The sequence below is a fragment of the Myotis daubentonii genome, chromosome 3, assembly GCF_963259705.1.
Source record: "Myotis daubentonii chromosome 3, mMyoDau2.1, whole genome shotgun sequence".
Taxonomy (NCBI): domain Eukaryota; kingdom Metazoa; phylum Chordata; class Mammalia; order Chiroptera; family Vespertilionidae; genus Myotis; species Myotis daubentonii.
In genome coordinates, this window is record NC_081842.1 from 213611286 (window position 1) to 213623314 (window position 12029).

At 57.9% G+C, this 12029-nt stretch overlaps 1 protein-coding gene across 1 annotated transcript in view; it reads right to left on the bottom strand.

Moving 5' to 3' along the window:
- The window catches only part of DISP3 (dispatched RND transporter family member 3), a 44917-nt gene extending 34516 nt beyond the window's left edge, over positions 1–10401 (bottom strand). Inside the window, exon 1 of the mRNA XM_059691261.1 lies at positions 10037–10401. The gene's annotated coding sequence lies outside the window, so the exon portion shown is untranslated. The remainder of the gene's footprint in view (positions 1–10036) is intronic.
- Between the last annotated feature and the right edge of the window lie 1628 nt (positions 10402–12029).

Genomic DNA, 12029 nt, shown 5'->3' on the forward strand with positions numbered 1-12029 from the left:
GGCCCACTCTTGCCCTCTCTTCTCCACCCCTTTCTGCCTACACAGCTCAGGCCTCACATCCCAGACCTATCGGCAGCCTTGCATCTCTGAGGAAAAGGCAATAAAAGCTTAATAAAACCGGCAACATACAGAACCGCGAGTTATAGCCAGCCCCTCAAACGCCCCTTGTCTGCAGGGTCAGAAGGTTTCGGAAAACCTTCACTGCATGCCTTGGCCAACCTGTCCAGGCCGCCTCCTCCCACCCCCTCACCCCCACCCCTGAGTCCCGGCCGCTGCCTGGAGTTCCGAGTGAGCCCACAGGACCCCCTGAGCCCAGTAGCCAGTCAGCTCCCCAGCCCCCAGATCGCTGCGTTAATAACAAATAAAAAGATCCCTGCAAAATAAGACCAATAACCATGGCCATAAAAGCCAAATTGGATTCCTTCCTGGCTGATGAGCTCGGGGCCCTTCTCTCTCTCCGAGACCCGATTAACAAATATGTAAAACAATTCCCTGGGCATCTCTGCATCTCAGCTCCAGCCAGCTCTTCCTGGGAACTCAGGCTCAGAGGCAGGGAGGAGAGGAAGCAGGGATGGGTGCGTGGGGCAGCCCAAGGGGCCCCCTGAGGCTAGAGTAGGGCCGTGCCCTGCCACCAGCCTGCTGGGTGACCCAGAGCAAGGTACTCCCATCTCTGGATGGATGGTCCCCCATCTAGAGGGAGATGCTCTCTAAAGTGGGCTCCCCTTCACCCCTAATCGGAAGCTACTGTCTAACTGGGGAGCACACAGGGTGGGTCCTGCTGTATCATCACTCCACGTGTCAGGTCCGCTGACCAGTATGTGCCGATGCCATGGGCTGCACTGGGACACGGCAGGTGGCCGCCTGCCAGTTCTTAGCTCAGGGGGAGCTTCGGAGGCCTGTCTCCCTCTGCTCCCCGCAGCACACCCAGACACATCTGTGGGTCCAGGGCGTTGCAAGACTCTCCTGGGTCTCCCCACCAAAGAGAAGCTTGAGGGTAAGCTGGAAGTGCAAAGATAAAAGGCACTTAATGCAAAGCGATCAAGCCCCCCAAGGGGCCACCAGGACTGGTTTGGGTGGCGATCTGAGAAGGGACTGTACCCCCAGCCTCACTGCCTAGAAAGAAAGGGCAAATCTCCCCCTCTGCAAACTCGGGGCTCCCCCAGCCCCAGCCGCCTGGGCTTGTGGGGGGTCGAGGAGGCCAGCACCAATGAAAGGAGCACCGCAAGGAGATGCTGGAGGCTGCTCAGACCCTTGGTCCCGGGTCAGAGCCATTTTCTCCTGTCCCCTCCCCTCGGCCTGGGGGACTGAAGGATTTGCATCGGTGCGGCACTGGAGATCATGTTCCTATAGGTTTCCAGTCGTAAGGATTATTTCCAATTTGCAAACAAGAAAACTGAAGCTAAGAAAAGGGATTTCTTTGAACCTGATTTCTGATAAGCTGATTCCTCTTCTCAGTGTATTAGAATCTTACATGTTTGAAAACTCCCAGAATTCTAGAGCCAGCCCTCCCAAACCTTGATGGCCTGCACACATGCACAATCATGCGTACACTCAGCGCACACGCGCAAACACACACACACGCACGCACACACACACACACACATACACACTCAGTGCCTGCCCCTGGAGTCATTCTGGCCACAGTCTGGGCACAGCCCAGCCTGTGGGGCAGCTTCCAGGGAAGGGGGACGAGAAAAGAGCATCAGGAACTGACACCCAACTTCACCATCTTGGGTGTCCAGGTAGAAACGCACCTCTGTGCCCGCACAGGTCAGTGGCTCGGGGAAAGGGCTTCCTGGCTACACTGTTGATTGACAGCTCAGGTGTGCACAGTGGGGAGAGAGGATGTCAAAGTCCACCAGCCCCTTCGCACCCAGGGCCAGCACAGAGGCCCCTGCCGGGGCGGGGTGTCTAACACTGGCCTCAGCCTCAGCCCACCCTCCACGATGGTGCCGCTGCCTAGAGACAGGGGTCAGGGCTGGAGCTGAGCAGCCGCAATAGGATGATCCCCAAGGACCACCCCCCAACTCTGCCGCCTTTCCCACAAGATGCTTGGGAAGTTCAGGACCCCAGAAACTGTGAACCACTGACCCTGGCCCCAGAGTCCGGGAGTGACCCAAGGACGCTCCCTGGGCCCAAGAATCCCAGGCCCCTGCTGCCCCTGCCCAGTGACGCGGTGCTAGCCTATCTGGTGGGAACTTCCTTAGTCCTTCCACAATAATGGGCTCTGTCTCCCATTTGCTTGTGACCTTGGGCAAGTCTTTCCTTCTCCCTGGGGCCTCAGTTTGCCTGTCTGTCAAATGGGAGAGCTAGATTCAATGAGCTTTCAGGTACCTCCCAATTCTGTCATTTGGAGTTCCCAAAGGTCCAGACACAGACGTGTGACAAGAGAGGAGGGGGGACTTAGGGCTGGGGGAGCAGCTGGGAAGGTGACGAGGGTTGCAGATTTCTCGGGGTGTGGAAACTGCAGCCCCCATCAGCTTTGCAGCCACCTGGGGTGCCAACCTTGCCATGGCCAGGAGCCAGAGGAGCTCCGTGACCGGAGGTCCTGCAGAACAGGATGGGGGGTGCGGTGCACAGTAAGAAGATGAGATTCAGGGGTTCATCCTAATTCTTTCTGACCCGGAGCTAAAGAGGATTCCAGGGGGACAAGAACAGGACCCTTCCCTTTGTCAGTACTGAGAACCAGGTCAGGCCCCACCCAATCAAGGCCCTGGCTGTGCAAGTCCATCAGCCCCATTCACCAATTCTACATTTCCCAGTTCATTCATTCCCTTAGTCATTCATAGTCTTAATTCCTTCACTGGTTGGTGCTCGCTATATAAAATAAGGACTTTCTGTTACATTTTCAAGATCTTAACTTGCAACATCTTGAAATCCTTTCCTCCCCAAGGCTCTGGGAACCTTCTCACCCCAGATCTATTCTCATGCTCATTAATGCCCGAGAATGCCTCTCCGCAGACATGTCTCTTTTCATCACCAATTCCTGCTGCTACTCGGGGACCATCTGCTCAAAGCCTCCGGAGGACAGGGTCAGAAAGTCAGGAACTTCTCAGGGAACGTGCAGCAGCTACTCGCCCGCATGCCCTTCACCAGCCAGCCTCGCCCCAGCGTCCGGGCTGAGAAGGGAAGGAGGTTTTCTCCTTTACCTGCTGCCACTTCCCCAGAGCCCGGTTTTCCTCCGGCTTAGTCCAGGCTCTCAGGCCTGGGTTGCAGGGAGGAACCTACGCCGCCATCCTGCCTTTGTGAAGTCACTAGGTGATGCTTTAAAACCAGCAAACGGTCCTGGCTCGTGTGGCTCAGTCGGTTGGAGCGTCACACTGTACACTGAAAGGTGGTGGGTTCGTTCCCAGTCAGGGCACACTCCTGGGTTGCAGGTTTGATCCCCGATCAGAGCACAGGTGGGAGGCAACCAAACAGTATTTCTTTCTCATATCAATGTTTCTTCCTCTCTCTTCCTTCCTTCCTCCTCTTTCTAAAAATCAATCCTATGTAATAAAAGGCTATTATGCAAATCGACCAAGTGGTGGAATGACTGGCTACTATGACACGCACTGACCACCAGGGGGCAGACGCTCAATGCAGGAGCTGCCCCCTGGTAGTCAGCACACTCCCACAGGGGGAACGCTGCTCAGCCAGAAGCCGAGCTCACGGCTAAAGGGGCGGTGGTGGGAGGCTCTCCCACCTCCGCATCAGTCGGACATCCCCCGAGGGCTCCTGGACTGTGAGCGGGTGCAGGCTGGGCTTTGGGACCGCCCCCGCCATTGCACGAATTTCATGCACTGGGCCTCTAGTATTAAAATAAAATTAAACCAGCAAGTGCTTTCAACCAGGAATTTCCCACATGGAAGCATATCCGGAGGGATGCAAGTCCCAGCTGTGTCTACATGAAACGAAAAGGGGAAACATCTGGATGACCGCCAGAAAAGTCCTGCCAGTCTGCCAGATGTTGCCCACATCTGGACATCTGAAAAGGGATCTGCTTGGTTGCTCGGCAGTCAAGAGGCAAACGGTCAACCCACGTCACCCAGTCAACAGGGATGTAGCTCAAATCCTGATGTACAAATTACCCAGATTACTGAAGGATCCCAAAGGTATTTGGGTTTCAATCACGCTCATCTTTAAAGACCCAAATCAAGTTGATAGGAAGGTCAGAGTGTGAGCTTCAGTTGTCTTGTGGTGGCCGTGGTTATGGCATCCCCAGGGCCAGCTTGCCTGGGGTTTGACTCCTATCTCCATGGCTCACCAGCAAGCTGCTCGGTGTCTCTATGCTTCTCATTTCTCATCCTTAAAATAAAATAACAATGGCAACTCTGCATAGGGCTGGGATGAAGATGGGATGATAATACCTATAAAGCTCTAAGCCCGGTGCCTGGCAGAGAGTAAACATTCAAAATACGTTGGCCATTATTGTCATCATCGTTATCTCCGGGCGATCACCCTGCAGAACTCTCCCAGCTAAGAACGCGAGAAGCCCACCAGGGAGTGCAGAGGCCAACGCGGGAGGGCAGCACGCGGCACTCCTCCCCACACATCCTGGGAACACGTTTGCCCCAGCGGCCCCAACTCCAAGCCCCTTTGAGCTGCTTCCCCAGAGACAAGCAGATCACCGCGTTCTCCTTCAGGACAGGAGTGGCTTCCAGCTGGCAGTCATGTCCCCTTTATTAACACGATCTGGCAAAGGACGCGTGGTCCAGGTGCCAGTATGTGTGCCGGAGGCATGGGGCAGATGGCTGGACAGGCGTGAGTCTTCCCTGCTGCACCCCCTCCCACCAGGACACCAAGCCGGGGCGGGGGGTGAGGGGTGGACACTCAGGTGTCCTGCAGGCACCACCGTGGGAAACGTCTCTCCTGACCCTGGAATGACCACGTGCCTGGGTCATGTCCTCTGAGTCCCAGGGGACACATGGGTCCCTCGTCTACTTCTGGTGGGGGACCTGGGTGAGCCATCCCTTCTCATCCCTCACCTCCGCTGGGGCAGGAGGTACCAGGGGCGGGGATGCGAGATTGGTGAGCTCTACAGGGACAGAGGCAGGCTTCCCCACTTCCGCATGTCTAGTGCCTGGCGCACAGTGGGGCTGCTAGGCAGGGACTTGGGATGGGGATTGAGGAGAAGGCTTTTTAAACCTCTGGGCACTGTCTCCTGGGACATCACTTCTGGGTTCCAAAGAGCGCCCCCTATAAGAGACCTGCGTGGCTCCCACTGGCATCTAACTCCAAGTCAGTCCTTCCTATTGTCCCCGCCACCTCCTCGTCCCCAGTGGCCAAGCTCACTGCAGACAGCAAGACCCTAAGTTGCCACCCAATGGCCCTCTCCAAATTGCCCAGGTCCCCACTCTGGGTCGCTCAGAGGGAGGAAGCAGATGTCAGAGTCAAGCGCATGCTCGGGGTTCTGCATGCCTAGTTCGGTCTCTCCCCTGAGTTCAGGGAGAAATACCCAGACCCTACATCCCCCAGGGGTTGGCCCCAGGACCCCGCACCGGGTTTCTTCCTTCCAGGATTTGGCAGAGGCACCGCTTCTGCCGGCACAAATGCCAGCAAGCAATGGCAGGGCAGGAGGGGTCGCGTAAATAGCCTGCCGCTGTCCGTCTGCTCCTCCTCCCTCGGCTTTGCTTCCAAACTTCCTTCTTCACCCCCAGAGTGAACCTGCTCATGGAGGCCCTGGGGGCCCCCCTGCCTCTTTACCAGCTGTGTGACCTTAGGCAGGGGAGTCAACCTCTCTAGCCGCTGGTACTTCCATTGTGAAGTGGAACAAGCACACTTTGGCTGTTGTGGGGATCACATCAATTAATATAAGCATTTACACAGTGCCTGGCACAGGGCACGTGTTCTGTATGTGCTAGTGTTCGTGATGATGAAGAGTTGGGGACCTGGGACAGGCCACAGGGTCAGGCTCGATGCTGAGGGGATGCGGAGGAGAGGCCCTGGGCAGCGGGAGCCAGCTGCCTTTCCCCTCGCGCCATGGCATGCCCGGCTGGGACGCTGAGACGCAGGCTCTGCGGCCAATTTGCTGTGTGATGCTGGGCAGCTCACCTGCCTCCCTGAAACAACGTCCCACCTGCAGCCCTGGCCTCTTACGGAGTTTAAAGATCTTTTCTAGCCCAAGCCTCACAGTGGGACGCCTGCCTGAGCCCATCCCCCAGGCGGACGGATTACAGCTCTTATGGCTGGAGACAGAGCCCGAGATGCAAAGGTGAGGCACCCAGTTCGGGCCCTCGCTCAGAAGTCTGGAGTTCCCACCTTGGGCCCATGAGAGATGGCCAGAGTTAGACTCGGGTGACAGTACTGCCCTTCACCTCTGACTCAGGGAGCAGAGGAATTTACATTCACACAAAAAATATTTACTGAATGAATGAATGAATGAACGAACGAATACCAGAAATAATACAGAGCCCTGGACAGGTGGCTCCATTGCTGGGCACGTCACCCAGTACACCCAATGACTGCGGGTTCGATTTCCAGTCAGGGCACATACCTAGGTTGTGGGTTCAGTCCCTGGCCCGGGTGCAGATGGGAGGCAACCAATCCATGTTTCTCTCCCCCATTTCCTCTAAACATACCCTCAGGTGAGGATTAAGCCTAAATAAATAAAATAATGTAGAGCACTGGGCAAAATAAGGGCTCTTCCTTCCTTCAGATCAAAATGTTTGCCCGTGAAATGCGACTTTGGGAAAACATGCATATTTGTGAGTCTATTTCGGACCAACACTGCTCTTTATTTATTCTCCCTGCGCCTTGCATGGGGAACCCAGCGAGGAAGGGTGTTTGACAGACTCGGACACTGGTTCTCCGGCAGAGACGCACGCGGGTGGGGGAGGGTGGGCAGGAGGAGGAGGATGTCAAATGACAAGCCCTCTTCCTCGGCTGGGACTAACGGACAACCAGACCCCCTGTCTCACTGTCCCAGCCCCCAGTTTCTCCACATTTGAGTGGGGGACAAGCATAAGAGAGTCCCATGGGGAGACAATTTCAAAGAGGAGAAAGAGAACCAAAGAGGCCAATCACCGAACTTCCAATCATGATGATGCTACCATCATTATCAACAGCGATAGTGCTATTATCAGCCGCTGCTGCCCTGCCGCCACCTCCTCCATGTGTGGGTGCCTATTTTTATGGCTGACCGTGGGTGGGCTGTTTGCCCTTAGGGAAACCACCTCCTCTCCCAGCATCTTGCTTTGTTCGTCTGTAAAGGTGATTTTTACAGCTCATGGGGCTGTGGGAAGTGGCTGCTTAGCCAAATGGTAGGGATGACTGTCTTCTCTCCCAGCCTCAGATCCTGGCCAGCTGCCCATGCACAGCCTACTTTCGAGTCTTAGGGACTTGGGGCTGATTGCCAAGGCCCTACCCACCAGCAGGCCCTCTACAGCTGCTCTCAGCTGGTCCCTTCTCCGTGGTCATTTACAATCAGAGTCGGTCCTGGGGAGAAAGAGTCTTAGACAACTTCATCTGCCTTTGCATGACCAGGCAAGTGGAAGGGAAATGGGGGGACAAGGGAAACATGTCTAAACTATAGAGAAAAGGGCTTAAACCATGACCCCAAGGCTCTGGGGATCGGGAGATCCAGGTTTAAGTCTCCACTCCTTTATTTATTCATTCATTCATTCATTCGTTTGTTCATTTATTCACTAAGCATCCACCAACCACAGAAACTGTGGTTCATACAGAGGATATACAGGCAGTGGAATCACTGCCTGCCCCAATGGAGGTTGCGTTTCAGCTTTGTGACCTCAAGAAAATTATTTGACATCTCTGGTCCTATAAAGGAAATCATCTCAACATCCCTCGTTCAAGGGACAGGATGACTTCACTAGTGGTGGGTGCTCTGAGGAAGGGGAAAGGTACAATAGCTCTGGGGTTAGAACCGAAAATTTCATTCCCACCCACACTCAAGAGGCTCATGAGACAGTCAATGTCCCATATTACTAGGGCCAACAAGAGACCCGGAAGGTCACCTCAACCTGCCCTGTTCTTGTGCAGACCAGAAGCCTGAGGCTCGGAGAAGGGAATTCACTGAAGGACACAGTTGATCTGTGGCCAAGCTGAGCCTAGGTCCCAGGCCTCCCCTCTTGCACTCAGAGGTCCTCCCACCACATCCGCTGGAGCCTAGTTTCTGGATATTATGGGCGACAGCAGGAGCAGCATCAAAGGGCAAGCCAGGGCATGGGCACCAGGTCTGTCAAAAAGTCAGGTCCCCAGGGAGGTGGGGATGGAGCCACTTGGTGTGGAATCCCGGCCCCTTGGAGAGACTGTGGGGACTCGGGTGCATCTATTCCTGGACATCTTCCTGGGGAGGGGCAGAAGCTGCTGAGGCCATGGGTGAAATAGGGTGTGTGTGTGTGTGTGTGTGTGTGTGTGTGTGTGTGTCAGACTCCCAAAGAGGAAAGTAGGGGTGCAGAATCTGCCAGGAGAATGGAGTCAGCTCCCCGTAGGAGCCAGCTGTACCCACAGGGGAGTGGGCTGACTGAAGAAAGTTGGGGAGAGAGTAAAGGTGCCTGGGAAGGAGGAACTGGAAAAGGCAAAAGAAAAAAGGGGGGGGGGCGGAATGTGTGTGAAAGATAAACACAGAGGAAGAGAACAGCACAAGGAAACAAAGACACAGAAGGTGCAAGTGAAGAATGATGCAGAGAGCGAGGGGCACAGACCCTGGTTGTCGAAGGAGGTTTGTCTGGGGTAAGGTCTGAAGAAGGGGGGCTCAGCAAAACGCACTGAGCCTAAAACCAAGATTTGGGGAGGCTGGGTTTCTGCCCGCAGCCAAGCTTCCACTGGGCCGGAAGCTCCTCCCTCCATTTGGCAAAGGCCCGGGTTCCTGCCCGGTTCTGCACTGGGGTGAGGGGGGGTGTGCTCTGCTCCCCTGGCAGGAGCAGGACTGGCGTGTGTGTGCGTGTGTGTGCGTGTGTGTGTGTGTGTGTGTGTGTGTGGTGAGGGCTCTGAGTCCTGGGTATCCCTGTGAGGACTCAGCAGTGAGCTCTGGAGTTGGGCTTATTCTGGGTCCGGAGACAACTGGACCTGGAGTGAAGAGGCTGCCAGGCTGCAGGGGCTCCTGGGAAGATCTGAGCTTGTCCACGTGCGTGTGGATGGACCTTCCCGGGTGTGTGGATTGTGCGGACGGTGGGTGGATATGGGTTTGCGTGAATGGACTGTGAATCCGGGTGGGGACTGTTTGCGGGTGGTCTGTAGATCTGTGTGAGGGTGCGTGTGGGTTCCTGGGGTTGGAGGCTACGCTCCCCCGCGAGGCGCTGTCCGCGGTGCTGACCCAGGGCGTGGAGGGGCGGGGCTCGTCACCACGCCTCCCGAGGGACTGCAGGGATCTGGCGTGGGCTTCCTCAGCAGAGAGGGGCCCCGGAAGCCTAGCTGCGCCCACCCCCACCCCCGGGAGTTGGGAAAAGTTCTCCCAGAGGCGGGGTTGACTCACGGGACTCAGCACCACTCGTGCCAGAAATCTTCCCCGATCCTCAGCGCGCCACTGCTCCGCTGCCCGCCCCACCTCCACTCTCACTCGGCTTCCCTCGCCCGCCCCGCCGGACCTGCAGCCGCGGCTCCCGGGAAATGTCCCGCTGAGAGCGTAAGTGCGCTCAGGCTGCGAGCAGGTGGCGTGGCGGTCACAAACCTTTTTCTGACCCCTCCCTCCGCTCTAGGCCTGCCCCGAGCCCGATTCGAGACAGGTTCAGGCTGACAACTTTTATGGACTCAGTCATCCACCCGCCGGGACGAGCAGGGGGCCAGAGGTCGGAAGGCGCCCCGCAGGTCGGATGCCTCGTGGTTTCTGGACCTCAAACTGGTCCGTGCAGAACCGAGGCTGCTTGGGTCCGCGGGGAGTTGGTGCGGAGCTGGAGAGCGGCCGCGGGGGACAAGCTCTGGGTTCTCCCGAGCTGGTGGGTTCCGACGCCCGCATCCCGGGCTGGCTGGGGCGCGGGAGAACTTCACACACGGCCCCGCGCAGGCCGGGGTAGGGGCGGCGCGGAGGACCTGCCCCGCTCCCGCAGCAATGCATCCCCCAGCCCACACCCCGATGGCGCCCAGCGGCCGTCGCACTCACCTCGGCTGGCCAAGCTGAGCGGGCTCAGCCGCGGGCGCGGGAGGGAAGCGCGCCGGAGCGGCCAGGGACTGCAGCCACCCAGCGGGGCGGACTGGTCTCCTCGCGGAAGTCGCAGGGAAAAGCTCTTCGGAGCTGCGGGAGGCCGGGGTTCCCCGTCCCGCTCCAGAGCGCACAGACCGCGCACAGCCTGGTGCGGAATCTGGTCCCCAACGCGCAACCCCGAGCTCTCCGCGCCGCCGCCTTTTATTCGCCGCCCGCCTTTGTTTGGGTCTCGGCTTCTACCACGGGATGTGGGGGTGTCCAGGGAAGGCTCTGAAGCCGGGCCCCACCCCCAGACATCGGCGCCACCGGCCTCTGAACCGCCGGGCCTTGCGTCAGTGGCGGGAGAGGGCCTGCGCTCCACCGCGCACTGCTGTCTCCCGAGCCCGCCGCCAGGCGCCGCGGTGGCCGCCGCTCCCCCTGCGGGAGCCGTGCGGTGGTACAACCTGGCTCCCACTGCCAGCGGCCCGGGCTGCGAGCGGCGCAGCGACCCCTGGGGGTCAGTTCTCGCTTGTGCAAATGGCTCAGGACGGGGCCTCCTTCCCTTCCCCAGGAGTTTCTTAGGTTCCTCTCCCAGTCACCCAGCCTTGGCAGGTCACCAGCCTCCTTGACAATCGAGGGCATCCCTGGGTCTCCCCAGAGGGAGATGCCAAGCCCAGGCTCCTGGCACCGTCCCTCCCTCCCTCCTTCTCCATTCACCTCTCTGGCACCAGAGCCCAGAGTCATGCCAACTCCTGGCACCCGGCATCCCTCCAGCTCTAACACCCCTTTGGCCTGATACCCCTGGCCCGAGGACCACAGGAGAAGCAGCTGGGGAGCGGTGGCCAGTGTCTGGCCCATTTCTCTCCGTCAGTGTTCAGAGGGCATTGGCATTGGTGTCACCCAGGGAGATCCAACGGGGATGCCTCTAAAGAGGACCAGCTGCCAGTCCCCGGCTGTAGGACCGAGGGAAGCCAGGAAGAAGGGAGGCCATTGCCACTGCTGTGTGAGGGGTGAGCCGGGAGCTTGTCATACATCCACGGAGTGTGTGCTGAGGGAGGAACAGGGAAGACTGGGGAGCACATCTGTGCAGAAGCAAATGGCCTGAGGCCGTGTCCCTGCCCCAGCACTCACTCCCTATGTGCTCAGGGTCGCCAGGGGAGCCATTGCCAGGCTGCCAGGTCTGTAGGGGACTCCAGAAGCTCCCGGTGGCCTGGAGAACAGCGTTGGGAGCAGCTCCAGGCATGAGGGGTGCCGCCCTGAGCTGTGAGGGCGGACAGAGAGAGACCGGAGTCCTCACCCAAAAGGTGGATAGCGTATGTATTGCTGCTCCGACATCAGAGGCCAAAGCTGACATCTGAGTGCAGAGGACAGACCCAGCAGCACCAGCAAACTCCCAGCCCCTCCTGGCACATCTCAGAGGGGAGGCCGAGAATGTGTGCCCTGGAGAGGGTGGGAGGAAGAACAGGAAAAGACTGGCATTTAAAGGAGCAATAGGGAGACAGAGTGTGCTCCCAAGCCCAGCTGAGAGCAAAGTGTTTTGTTTGCTGCGTGAATGGCTTACTCTTTTCAGCTGGTGTGAAGGCTGCTGCCAGGAGCCTCCTCAAAGTTCCTCAAAGCTCCTGCCCTGACAAACCCTCTCAGCCTGACAAACCCTCAGGGAGAGCCAGTGATGTGCCCTGTGGTGCCCCAACACCCTCCGCCCTCTGCGGGGGATACCACCCCCACTCCTTGGCCAACTAGAGTTAGTGGATCGGGGTCCTAGCTGTGGCCACCTTCTCCACATCCTCCCAGAAGCCGTCTCTGGCCTCCCGGGACCTCCAGATGATCCCGGATGGGGGCTGGGCTTGCTCTGCCCTTGATTGGGGAGCCTTCCCAGAACGGAGGGTGTAGAGATGGAGGCCCAGTGGAGTGGGGGAGGAGGGGAGGAGTGTGGTACCCAGGAACATTGGGAAAATACAATTTTCCCAGGCCA